Source organism: Oryctolagus cuniculus, chromosome 18 (assembly GCF_051225735.1).
Source record: "Oryctolagus cuniculus isolate XC-2025 breed Fujian yellow rabbit chromosome 18, ASM5122573v1, whole genome shotgun sequence".
In the NCBI taxonomy this organism is placed as follows: domain Eukaryota; kingdom Metazoa; phylum Chordata; class Mammalia; order Lagomorpha; family Leporidae; genus Oryctolagus; species Oryctolagus cuniculus.
This window is the reverse complement of record NC_142884.1, coordinates 48,751,433-48,765,283: the sequence shown is the minus strand read 5'-3', so window position 1 is coordinate 48,765,283 and position 13,851 is coordinate 48,751,433.

The window sequence follows — 13,851 nt, the reverse complement described above, 5'->3', positions numbered from 1 at the left end:
TCAGCCCAGGACTGAGGTCTGGGTGACACGGGAGGATTAGGGGGAGGCAAGGGAACAGCACAGCTGGTAGCTATGACCTCCGTCTGCTGGTCTGTGTGTCCCTCTGAGTTCAGGGACAGCTCTCAGAGACAATCACCGTGTCCCCCTCCCCATCCCGCTGAGGTGCACAGATCCTGTTGAGCCCCAAGCCTGGCACTCAAAGCGCCCAGGTCAACAGGAACTCAGAATTGCTCGTGCCCGTCCATCTCCCAGCGAGGCGAGGTCAGCAGCCCGTGGCCGACAGCCGGGTGGAGGGACCCGCTCACTCAATATTCCTTCTTCTCACAGACATCGTTTTACAAACAGGCTGATGTGGCTCCAGCACGTGGCGTGGCGCCCGGCATGTGGAAGGTGCTAGGGGTGCACACCAGCATCGTCCGGTCACCCACGCCCCGCCCGCTCGCACAGCTGGTGGCACCTCAGCACAGGCACCGCCCCCATGTGCGCAGGGCCCTGTTCCCTCCCTCTCCACGGCCGGACTCCGGGCCGCATGCTTTGGCCTTTGCAAAGAGAAGAATCTGTTCCCCAGGGCCTCATGGCGTGCTAAGAAAGGTGGACACAAGTTCTTCCTACACAGGCAGAAACGGGGAATAGTACCCACCCCCAAAAAAGGAGTAAGAGGGCAAGGTGGGGCAGGAGGAGGGAGGGGATCTCAGATGTCTGCAGGCAGAGGTGGAGAAATCTGGGCAGGCCTGCCCCGCCTGCAGGGGGCAGCAGTCAGCCATCTCCTGACAATAGTCCGGGAATGTGAGGCCAGGATTGCCAGGTCTCCCGATCTGGACATGAAAAAGCGTTTGTATTCTTTTTCTAACTTTTAAAAGCACAGTGCAGGCCAAGCAAAAGGCCCACCAGTTGACAACTCTGGTTTGAACCGGTTTATTAGAAGCAGTTAATCTCTTCCCAGGGAAGGCTCCACGGGGGCTCAGAGCCTGATCGCAAAGGAAGGCCTGGCGAGATGGCCACGTGGAGATGACAAGCGGCACGTTCTAGGCAGAGGGGACTGCGCGGGGCTCCCCGAGGCCGGGCGAAGCAGGAGCGCTCGGGACCTGGGGGAGAATCCAGCTGAGTCAGAGCGTTTCGCGGACGCAGAGGCCGAGGGTCTGCTTGCTGCAGGCTAACGGGGTGTGGGCAGAGAGCAAGAGTCTGGAGCAGTAGGTCACACACGGATTGTTGAGGGCCTTGAATGCCAGGCTTGGGAATTTCAGTCGCCGGCGTTGTGGCACCACGGGCTAAGCTGCCAATGACAACACTGGCGCCCCACACTGGAGCGCTGCTTCCTGCTGCCCATCCAGTTCTCTGTCAATGTGCCTGGGAAAGCAACAGATGATGGCCCAAGTTCTGTGGCCCCTGCCCCCCACGTGGGAGATCTAGTTGAAGTGCCTGGCTCCCAGTTTTGGCCTGGTCCAACCTTGGCAGTTGTGTCCACTTGGAGAGTAAAGCAGTGAATGGAAGATCGATCTCTCTCTCTCTACCTCTGCCTTTCAAATAAATCAATCTTAAAGAAAAAAAATCTCGGGGCCGGCACCGTGGCTCACTTGGTTAATCCTCCACCTGCGGCGCCGGCATCCCATATGGGTGCCGGGTTCTAGTCCCGGTTGTCCTCTTCCAATCCAGCTCTCTGCTGTGGCCCGGGAGGGCAGCAGAGGATGGCCTAGGTGCTTGTGCCCCTGCACCTGCATGGGAGACCAGGAGGAAGCACCTGGCTCCTGGCTTCGGATCTGCGCAGCGCCATTTGGGGAGTGAACCAATGGAAGGAAGACCTTTCTCTGTCTCTCTCACTGTCTAACTCCGCATGTCAAATAAAAAAAAAAAAGAAAGAAAGAAAGAAAAAAAATCTTGGGGCCAGTGCTGTGGCACAATGGTTAGGCTGCCATTTGCAGTGCTGGCATCCCATATGGATACTGGTTCGAGTCCTGGCTGCTCTGCTTCCAATCTAGCTCCCTGCTGGTGGCCTGGAGAAGTAGCAGGAGGATGACCCAAGTCCTTGGGCCCCAGTACCCACATGGGAGACCTGGAAAAAGCTCCTGACTCCTGGCTTTGGATTGGCCAGCTCCGCTGTTGCAGCCACTTGGAGAGTGAATCAGCACATGGAAGATCTCTCTGTAACTCTTCCAAATAAAATAAATAAATCTTTTTTTTAAAAAAAAAAAAAAGGAAAAAAATCTGTGGGCCTATGGGCTGACAATATTTGAGAGGTTTCTATGAGCCAGGTCCTTGGCCACACCTCCTTTAATCTTCACAGTCCATTGGAGACTAGCATGCCCATTTAACAGATGAGAAAACGGAGGCATAGAGTGTTTAAATTCATGCAGAAATCCTCGCACGGAGTAAGAGACAGAGCAAGTCCTCAGAGCTAGTCCTTTCTGATCCAGTAGTGTGATGCCTTGGCTGCTATGTCACACCACAGTGATGGGCTTTGGAGCACTGCTGCCCCTCCCCGCCCCCCCCCCCCACAATGTCTGTGCTTCCTGAGACTTGAAGACTGGGTTTCCACATTTCTGAAGAAGTCTCGCCCTGCCCCTTTTTAAACACAGCTGTCTCTGAGAGTGGGGAGGCGGGGTGTTTAAAACAGGAGTTGTTGAACTAATTGCCAATTATCTCTGAATAGGGTGTGGTTTCCATCAGCTGTGGGGGATTTTGGTCCCTGGCCATTGCCTACCACTGCTGGTACTTGGAGTGCATTGAGATATTCTTGGCCTCCCCCTTCAAAGACACACACCACTGCCTCACCCTCCGCCATTCCTGCACACTTCCAGGCCCACTTCTGCGCCGACTGACTGGCTTAGGAGGGTGCAGATCTTCTGATTATACCCAGTTGGGTCAAGACTCTGGTCTCTCGGCCTCGCTCTCCCTCTGCGTGCCAGTGCACAGTCGCCGTGGGGATAAAATCCTCCCCCAGGCCTCTGCACCGTGCTGCCGTGTGCAGTGCATTCTGACGTCTCCCTTGAACGTGGAAGGTTCTGGCTCCAACACGAGCCCGAATCCAGCAGAAAGCTCAGAAGAAAACCGTCTAATGTGAGATGCCGAGATGCCAAGGAGACCCCGGCGCGGCTGGGCGATGTTAATTGTCCCTTCTGGCTCTGTCTGCCGGATTCCGGGGACGAGGCCGAGGGGCGATGCTTTGTAAATGTTAATCTGCTTCTGCTTAAGATAGCACGCTGTCTTTGATGTTCCCAAACATGTTGACTCCCATCTTGGTGCGAGTGTGTGGCCCAGACAGGCCGATCGCTTGTTTTGTCTGTTGTCTTCCTCCAGGAGAGCTCGTCGCTGATATGCCCACGTCCACCTGAAACACGAGCAAGCCCCTCTGTGAAGCCAGGCCGCGGAGGTGTGGGCAAAGGTGCATTGACATTGGGCCGCTCGGGGCCCCCAAGCCCAGTGCCGGTCACTTTCTCATCCAGGACCCATTGGATTCCTGTCCATCACAAACTCCTCTGCCATTAGAGAAGAGGAAAAGGTAACATGTTTTTAAAAAATCCATTCATATTTTTATTGGTTAAGGTAACGTTCATTGCTGTAACCAACAAAACCAAAACTGCCTGTTGGCGCCAACGTGCTGGAAACATACGTGTTCCTGGATGTCAAGCCCCAGGATGGTGGCTGCTCCTCTGCAGGGTGATTGAAGAGCCCGTCTCCTGGTCCTTCGGTGGTGAACACGTGTTCGCTGTGCATCTGTTGCAAGCAGTGGGAGGCGGGAGACGGGCTGGGGAAGGCACACTCACGTCTTGACTGCTGTTGGCTGGAAATGACACAAAATCGCTGCCTATCCAATTCCGGCGGCACGAGCTGGCCACACAGCTTTATGTGCAAGAGTGGCCGCTTGTAGCTGCTCCCCACCAACGCCCTACAGCATGGCAATGGGGGCGTGAGTTTTCGGGCTAGCAGGAGCGGCTCCGTTGGCAGGTTGACGTATGAGCAGACAGCTGTGCACCGCCAGCGGCAGAGAGCAGTCGGCTGGGGGTGAGAGGCACAGACTCGAGTTTCAGAATCTGGCTCTGTCCATTTGGAGGAACCACTATTTTAGGAAAAATTTGATCTAGTTGATGATTTCTATGGATTTCAAGTGTGTCTGGAAGAAAATTAGGAGAACAGGCGAGAGGGGGCCTGTGTTCCTCTAATTCCACAATTAGCTGAGGTCAGCGTCCAGGAGGCACCATAGGAAGCCCTTGCGGTGGCCAGCACCGCCACCAGGCCCCCCTCGGCAGGTGAGTATGCGGCCCCTGATCTGTGCGCGTGTGGATGTCCGTGACGATGGTTTGTGCCCAAGCTTCAGGAAATGCCAAACGCCTCTACTCCTCCATGTTCCAACATCATTTCCAAACCTCCACCCCAGCCACGGATTCCTGTGCACTGGCTTCATCACCCACGGAATCCGAGTGAAGAATGTTCTATCCAGACGTGGAGCATTATGCTGTGAACAACGGGCCCCAGACTGCGGGATCTCGTGCATTTCCATAAGATAATGAGCAGCAATTTCTGGGGGCAGGCTTTGTTTCCCGAGCGCAGAGCCCTGTGCGCGCAGTAATATGATTAGGAAGTTGGCCTGCTGAGGCCAACGCGGGGAAGGATGGATGACGGACAGCTGTAATTGATTGGCACAGGTGGGGATGCCAGGGGCAGGCTGGGTATCTCCTGCCAATGTCCACTTGGACATCGCTGAGAAGGCAGGAGACCAGCAATCACGGATGCCTTTTAATGGTCTGTTGACAGAAGATAAGGTAAGAAATAGACTTTTAAGACTGCTGGGCAGAACAAGGTGGTAGGGAGCAGTGGGGGAGGATTAAGAAGAAAGAGGAGGTGGGAGAAGAGGCAGAGAGGGGGAGGAGGAAGAGAGGAGGAGGGGGAGATGAAGCGTTCTGCAGGGATCAGTCAGGATAAGCTAAGGACTGATGCTGTAACAAACAACCCGACGTCTCGATGGCTTAACACAACAGAGGTTTATTTCTCGCTCATGGTAACATGTCCATCGAGGGTCAGCAGAGGTCTCTGCTCCACGCTGTCCTCAGTCTGGGACCCAGGCCCCTGGAGCCTCCACCATCTGGAACTTCATGGCGGCAAGGAAAGAGAAAGGGGTGAATCACACACTGGGTTTGCAGTGTCACTTCTAATCAGTTGCTGGCAAGCAAAGTCACGTGCTGTGCCTCATGGAGAAAGAGTGGGCGCATGCAATCCCACCATGTACCAGGCAGCAGAAAAACCAGAATTCTGTGACCAGCCCTGCTGTCTATTTCTCTGGGGATACCAGGATCCTAGAGCTGCAAGGGATCCGTTCAAGTTGAAACACTTTGGACTTCAAATAACATGGATGAGACTCAAGCTACTTAAAGGGACTTTGACTCACAAAACCGCCTGACCGCGGGGTCCACGGACTCCACAGTGTCCAGCTCAGCAGCAGCCTCACGAGCGGGTAACGTGGCAGGGGCCCCAGCCTTTGAGCCCTTGACGGACAGGTGGGTCTTTTTTTTTTTTTTTTTTTTTTTTGACAGACAGAGTTAGACAGTGAGAGAGAGAGACAGAGTGAAAGGTCTTCCTTTTCCATTGGTTCACCCCCCAAATGGCCACTACGGCCAGTGCGCTGCACCGATCCAAAGCCAGGAGCCAGGTGCTTCCTCCTGGTCTCCCATGCGGGTGCAGGGCCCAAGCACTTGGGCCATCCTCCACTGCACTCCTGGGCCACAGCAGAGAGCCGGACTGGAAGAGGAGCAACCAGGACAGAATCTGGCACCCCGACCAGGACTAGAACCCGGGGTGCTAGTGCTGCAGACAGAGGATTAGCCAAGTGAGCCGTGGCGCTGGCCCCAGGTGGATCTTGACAGGTGATTGGGCTGGCGCCTGGGAGAGGGACTTGAGAAGTGACTTTTCAGCCAGTGTGATGACCACAGCTCAGGATGCGCGGGGGCAGGCTGGTGACACCAGAGAGTGGACTCAGAGTGCTGAGGGGCTGTGTGTGACAAAGTCGGAGGGATTGGGTCTTCGATCTCCTGCAAGTACAAGCTCTGACTGGGTCACTCTCTTGCTCTACAACCTTCCACAGCTCCCCTGCCCCCAACCCATAAGGTAAGGACATGCATGCAGCCAGGACGATGAAGGGGGAGGAGTGGCAGATCTTAGGAGGCTGGCGTCACAGGCCAGCAGAGAGAACAAGGGCCTGGAGGGGAGGACGGATGACAGTACGCCTCGGGACAGGGCTTTGTGAGAGGCCACCCCTGGCATCCTCCTGCCCCTCTCGCCAGATAACACGCCAAGCCAAGCAAACAGCCAGTCCCTTGCTCTACTCACATGGGAACTGAACCGCGGACAGCGAGAAACACGGCTCATATGCCAAGCAGCAAAAGCAGCCACCAACTCTCTCCTGGCCCCTTCTAGGCAGGGAAATGAGAGTCAGACATTCCTAGGCTCATCTCTCACTTCGACACCTACTTGGGCAAGTGAACCTCCTGGGGCCTCAGCTTTTTCATCTCTAAAATGGAGTCATAACAGCACCCACGCCATAGGGTTTGATGAGGCTGTAGGAGAGCACGTGTATAAAGCCTTTGGTACAACAACTGGCAGATACTAAGGGCTTAAGGAGGTAGCTATTACTGCTGACAATGAGATAATTGTTGAGGTGACCTGGGAACTCGACAGTGATGCGATTAGCAGCTTTTAGCCGAGAAGCAGGGGTTGGCTTCCTCGAGTATCATTTATTCCACCCTGGAGGCAGAGACTGGGCTCGCACGACTGAGAAATGTCAGATGAAACAAACTCAGTTCAACTCAAGAAGGTACGAATTGTCATTTTCTCTTGCTATGAAGATCGCTAATTATAGATAGAAAGCCAGATACCACATCTTGAAAAGTAAACACATTTGCCTGTAGGAAAGACTGAACACTATTTAAAAAAAAAAAGGGGGGGGGGGAGAAAAACCCGTTCTTTCTCCACAAGTCCCTGCTTGTGTGACAGAAGTCCATGGTGTCACCTCTAGGAGTTTCCATTATTCAGCAGTTTTAGAAATGAGTGATTGATGTAATTAAAGTTATTGGTAAAGAAAGACTCACTTACCGGGGGACAGATGAGTCAGCAGCAAGTTTAAGTAATGAAATAATGTTCCAAGGAGCGATTCTTAAAATAAGGCTTTTATTTTCCACTCTACACTTCTTAAACATTGCCGGTCAGCAAAAAGATGTGAAGAAGTTAAGAACGGGGGGACACATTGTATGATTTCTTCCATTTTTCTTTATTTTAAAATTTTATTTCAAAGGCAAAGAGACAGAGACAGAGATCTTCCATTGACTGGTTCACTCCCCAAGTACCTGCAGCAGCCCAGGCTGAGCCAGGCTGAAGCCAAGAGCCTAGACCCCAATCTCTGCCTCCCACTGGGTGGCAGGGATCCAGCTACCCGCGCCATCGCCTGCTGCCTCCCAAGGAATGCCATAGCAAGAAGCTGCAATCAGAAGCCGGACCAGGTCTAAGACCCAGGCACTCTGACATGGGATGAAGGCACCCAATCACCACGCCAAACATCGCCCCTGCACAGCACAACTGAAAACTTTTATAAACGTATTTGACAGGCAGAGGCGAAGGGACATAAAGATGGAGACAGCGAGCTCCATTCACTGGTTTACTGCCATAGGTTTCAACGACCAGGACAGGGTTGGACCAACGCCAGGAGCCAGCAACTCAATCCATGTTTCCCAAGCGGTAGCAGAAACCCAGCTACTGAAGCCATCACTGTTGCCTTGCCAGGGTGTGTGTGTGAGCAGGAGGCTGGAGCAAGGAGCCGAAGCTGAACATTAACACCTGGTTCTCCTGTAAGAGACATGGGCAGCTTAAATAAGTCCTAAACACTAGGCTAAATGCTAGCCTGCACACAAGTTTTGGAAATTCTCAAATAGGGGCCGTTGCTGGTGTAGTGGGTAAAGCCGTTGCCTGCAGCACCGGCATCCTATATAGACACTGGTTCAAGTCCTGGCTGCTCCACTTCTGATCCAGCTCCCTACTGAGGGCTTGAGAAAGCAGCAGAAGGTGGCCCAAGTGCTTGGGCCCCTGCACCCCTGTGGGAGACCTGGAAGAAGCTCCTGGCTCCTGGCTCCCAGCTTCAGATTGGCCCAGCTCTGGCTGCTGCAGCCATTTGGGGAGTGAACCAGCAGATAAAAGACCTCTCCCTTTCTCTCTCACTCTCTGTAACTCTGCCCTTCAAATAAATAAATACATCTTTTTTAAAAAAGAAACAAAGGAATTCTCAGATGCAGTCATTTTCCAATGATACGACACAGTCCTCACTGAGTAGGGAAGGTTAGAGCTTACATTTATCAAGGGTCAGACTTGTGTCTTGCACACAGCTCTCGCTGTGTGTGATACTATCATTATGCCCATTTCACAGGCAAGGACATGGCCAGTTGCAGAGGGGAAGGGACTTGCTCAGGGCTCCAGAGCCCACAGTGGCCCAGATGGAGATGGCGGCTGTGCAGGTGGTCCACCTTCTCTTCCCCACGGCTCCTGCGCCTCTCGCCTCCCAGCCTCCCAGCCAGTCACCTTTCTTGCTACACTCAGGGTAACAGAGGGGGCTCAGGATTTGAACCTCCATCTTTTGACCCCAGAGCTCATCCTAAAGTTATGGGCAAAGTCTTTGGGAATGCACAAGTGGCTGAGGGTCGTTGATTTCTCTTCATTTTCTCCAGCATCTGCTAACCACCCAGGACACACCAGACTCTGGCCTTCCTGGCACTACACAGAGGATGGGGGCAGGAAGGGAGGGGATTGGAGGAGATCCCTCAGAAGGATCCATGAGACTCAGGGAGGGAGGTATGGGGCAGGGAGGTGTGGAAGTCCCTCTCCTGGGTCCTGGGTGAAGGAGGGCAGGGCCAGCTGACCTGAGGCTGGGGTAAGGAAGGAATACAGGGGGTGGCTGCAGTTTGGGGCACTGTGAGTTTGAGCTGCACATGGTCCTTCCAGCTGCAAGTGCACAGTCAGGTGGTTAGACACGTGGCTTAGAGCACAGGGGAGAGCCAGAGTGGGTGTCTTGTCAGGTGTGCCACAGCACTGCCGAGGGGGCATAGCCGAACTTCCAGGCAGAAAAGAGAGGACAAGGGGCGATATGGGAGGGCCTTGATTTTGAGTGACATTTCAGCTGGGAACCCAACAGCCCCCATTTGTCCACACCACACAGTTGCCCTGAGTCATTGAACCTGGCTTCAGGAAGGAGCAGGCTGGAGCCCCCCACTTGTGAGCAAGGGAGAAAGGGGATGTAAGAGGCTCCTACAGTGGAAGTTCCTCAGAGGCCAATGGATCCCTCTCTGAAGCCCACTGTGGCGTCTCCCTAAACACCAGCTCCCCCACAACCCACTCCCCTTCCCCTGCAGAAAGACAGAAGGGCCACTCGGTTGTTACTCTTGGCCTCTGACCTCAGAGTGATCACAGACGGGCACTGCACAACCAGATAGATGGGCTGTGCAAGTAAGCACCGCCCCCTACTGCCCCCAGGTGCAGGAGATTTATTAAGAGTCCCCCGAGGCCACGGGGTGGGGGGCGGGTAGTGGGGCAGCAGGTGGGAGAGGGGAGGCAGCCATCCTCAGCTCTGCCAGCACTCAGCTGTGCGACCTGGAGCAGGTTGCTTGATCTCTCTGGACCTCAGTTCCATGCCTGTAAAACAAGCAGTTGCTATTTCCCACAGTGTGGTGGGGACATGGCAGCAGGGACGAGATGATCTGAAGGGACACTCATGTGGCCTGCGGGACTCGGGGAGCCTGCAGAGCAGAAAGAAAGGGGTTAGAGGGGCAGGCGCGGTGACACAGAGGTTGAGCCACTGCCTGCAGTGAAATCCCAGATGAGTGCTGGGTGGAGTACCAGGCGCTCCACCTCCGATCCAGCTCTCTGCTGTGGCCTGGGAAAGCCGTGGAAGATGGCCCACGTGTGGGAGACCTGGAAGCAGCTTCTGGCTCCCGGCTTTGGCCTGACCTAGCCCTGGCCATTGTGGCCATTTGGGGGAGTGCATTCAGTAGATGGAGGATCTCTCTCTCTCTCCCCACCCCCCTTCTCTTTCTGTATCTCTATGTTTCAGGTAAATAAATAAATATTAAAAAAAAACAAAAACAAAAAAAACAAAAACAAAAAAAAACAAAGAAGTGGGTTGAGGAAGCCTCTGGGAGAAGCCAGAGACACTGAGATGCGCCAGCTGCCTTCCGAATCCAGGGGCCTGGAACATCAAGGAGTTCATCATCTTAACGATGGTCTCCTGTTTCCGTCCCTGTAGCAGGACAAGTGTTCCTCTCAAATTAAGCCAATGGTGACAACCTTTGAAGAAAAGTATTCTGTAAATAGGAGCTCACCTGGTCAGACTACGACAAGGACCGGGAGGATGGGGCTGGTGTAAGTTTAGAGGAGCACTGAGGGCAACGTCCACACTAGCTCCTCCCACTCTTGGGCTAGCTCCTCCTCTTGAATCAATCCTACGGAACTTTCTGGAACAACCCATCTGTGTGCTCTAGGACTTGTCAGGATTTCACCAGGTGGAAAGGGTTTTAAAAAAAATTGTTAAGTGAGAAAGAAAAGCCAAAATCTGGAGAGAAAAACAACTCCACCAACCAAAATAAACCAGGCCAACGATTTTTCCACCACCCTCTTTGCGGGTGCAAGGAAGTGCCGGTTATTGCAAACAAGCCCTTCTCGCCAAGTTGCCACTAATCAGCTCTTCTGTGCTCGAGGAACACTGGCCCTCAGCTACCAATGAACGCCTCTGCACATATGAGTACTTGGGGGGAGGGAGAAAGAGCCACCCATGACCACAGGGTCTGGATTTAGATCCTGGATACAAATAGAGGGCAAACAAAATGAACAGCAAACAAACAAAAAAAAAAAACCCTTGTGGTCCAGCCCCTAGAACAGTCCCAGGAACAATGTGTGGTGAGCCTGACGTCCAGCCATGTGAGCAGTGAGGACATCCGGAACATGCTGGAACATACTGGAAGGTACTCAGCATCTAGCGGCTTTCAGAAGTGAGTACTTGCTCAAAAGATGTTGAAAAGCTGTTCCTCAGGGCCTTTGGGCTCCCTTGGAGACAAAGCCACTGATAGTTTGCAGGGGAAAAGGATACCCAAGCTGACGCCTAAGATACACAACACAAAAAGTCAGGAAAAGGATGGAGAAAAAAGAAAGGCAAACAAACAGAAGACACAACAGCCAAGGCTGAGATGTGGAAATGAAAAATTCAGAATCAATGCACAGACGATCCAAGACGTGGGGTCTGTTCCTGACTGAGACTTTTATTTGATGGGAGCTGCCCTGTGAAAGGAGCGCCGGTGCTTGCCCACGGGACGCAAGCTAAGTGTAGGTGGGTGGAAGTCACAGGCAGCAGGAGAGACGGCAAGTGTTGGGGTGGGCACCCGCTCCGGCAGGGGATGGCAGGGGACGGCAGGCGGCCCCACGTCCTCCTCCTCCTCCCCGCCGGCTCTTCTCTCATCTGTACTTCACACATGGAGTCCTGAGGAGGCCGCCTTTCCCCCAGCAGTGTTCCAGAAGGGCTAAGATGTTTCCCGGCCCAGCCTAAAAATATCTCCCTTGACAGCCTGTCACAGCGTCTGAGATTCCACCATTATAAATTCATTCCTCTGTGTTGAGGCGTTTTGTTTCCAGGAGTTCTCGATTCAGATACAGGCATCCAGAGAAATTGTAGAGGTGGAGGAGGAAGAGGAGGAGGGGGAGGAAGGGAGGAAGGGGAGGAGGCAGTGGCACAGGCCTTGCAGGGAGGGGGACCCCGGGGTTGGGGAGTGGGCTCCCGGTGAGGGCAGGGGCAAGTCACCTGTGCTGCCTGTACCTCGGCTTCTCCACCAGGAGAGACTGGGAGCAGGAAGACACCCCCCAAGAATGCTTGACGTGTGTGCCTCCCGGGGCCAGGACGGCTCCACTTCCGACCCAGACATCAGCCCTGGCCCCCAAACACCCATCCTGTCCACCGGGAATAGCCCTTTGGGGTAGAAGGGCTGGGGGGCGGGTTATGGGGTACCTGACTTCCCTCCTCTGTCCCTCCTTCAGCGCCCCCCACTTCAGCAAAGGGCCCCCCTCTGTTTCCTTGGGTGCGAGGACTCCCCTCCTGCCCGGCATCCAATCCCGCACCAAAGCCTCCTGATTCTTCCTGCAAAGCCCAGTGCACTTCTCCCCACCTCTCCGGCTCCTACCTGGGCCGAGGGGGCACGTGTGCTCTCTGGATCCTCCAGCAGCCTCCCAGCAAGGCCCGGCTTCTGCTCCCTCTGTCCCTGGATCTTGGCTCCTTGCACCCAGGGAAGTCTTTTTCAAGACATCAATTAAATCCTCTCACTCCCCTCCAGACCCTCCCATGCTTGCCATTTTCTCCCTCTCATCCTAAATCCCAAAGATCAGGATCCACAAAGCCCCCTATAACCTGACCCTGGCTCTGCCTCAGCCCCGAGGTGTCCTTGTTGTTGCTCATGCAGGCTCCTACCTCGGGGTCTCTGCACTGCCTCTTTAGGGCTCCCTTCCCCCACTATTCCTTAACTCTCTTAGGTCTCAGCTCAGACAACACCTCCTCCGAAGGCCTCCCCGATTGTCCTCACTTGAAGGGGCACACTCCTTCACCTGCTTCATTGGTCTCAGAACTGTCATCAGCCGGACATCGTGACGTCATTGTCACACTCCCTGGTTGACTTCCTGTCCTCTCTAAAGTGCAAGGCTTCGGAGGGCAGAGATCTTGTGCATAGCTGTGTCACCAGCGCCAAGAGCAGTGCACCTGCCATTTCGTAGTTGCTCAATTAACAGGAGTCAGAGGAAGGCAAGGGAACAGTTTAAGCAGAGCTGCACTAGCACGAGGCCAGCATAGGCCCTCCCTTGGAGGGTCCAGGCCAAGGCTTCAGCAAGCCAAGGCGGAGTTCACTGCTGGGGATCTCTAAGAGGCAACATCACAGGGTACAAGGCAGGCACCGAAGGAGGGTGCTGCCTGCAGAGAGAAGAATGCAAACTGAACTGGAGATTCTGGGCTGCGGGGTCTTGCCTGAGACCAGTGGAAGAAGCCCAGTGCTGCTTGTGGGTGAAATTCTGAAGAACAGGGACCTGCAGACCAAGAGCTTGGGAAGAGCTGGGGGAGCTCTGGACCACTCTGGGCCTAGGCAGAAATCCCAGTCAGTGGCTCACAGCTCAGCTCTGGGTAGGTCCCTCTTGGTCTGCCCACCTTCCGCATCGGGTTCCCCTCAAGTCCTGGGGAGGGATCTACAACCCAGGGAAGTGGGGAGGGTGCCGGCAGTGCTAAAAATAGACCCACTGTGGAAAGGACTCTCCTCCTGACTCAGAACCCAACGTGGTTGTCTCCCACCCTCTACCTTGACCCCCAGGCCAGGCCAGTGTCCCTAAAGAAATCTTAAGAGAGCATGAGTGTAATAACCATATTCAAGGGTAAGTGTGTGCCATGCACTCTACTCTGATCCTCACAAAACCCCAAGTGGCACAGGCCCATTTCACAAGTGTGAACACTGAGGCTCCATGAGTTACTGGATCTATTCAAGGGTGCACGGTTATTAAGTGGCAGAGACAAGGCAGAGGCACCAAAGCCCAAGCACCCACCCAATCAGCTACAGTTTCTCTGGACAGCAGCCGACCCCCTCAGCTCCAGGGTGGCCTTTGGGGGTGGAAGCTATGGACTGCCCCAGCCTGCCTCCCCTAGGCGTGGGCAGCCGGCACACGGAGAGCGATGGCGATGGCAGGGCGGCTACAGCCTGCAGCCCCCGGATCTGGGTACCGTCAGCAGGCAGCAGCCCGGGTTGGAGGAAGGGAAAGGGCCCAGGGCCGGGCACTTGGGGACGTGGGGCATTCTTGAGGCGCTTGCCT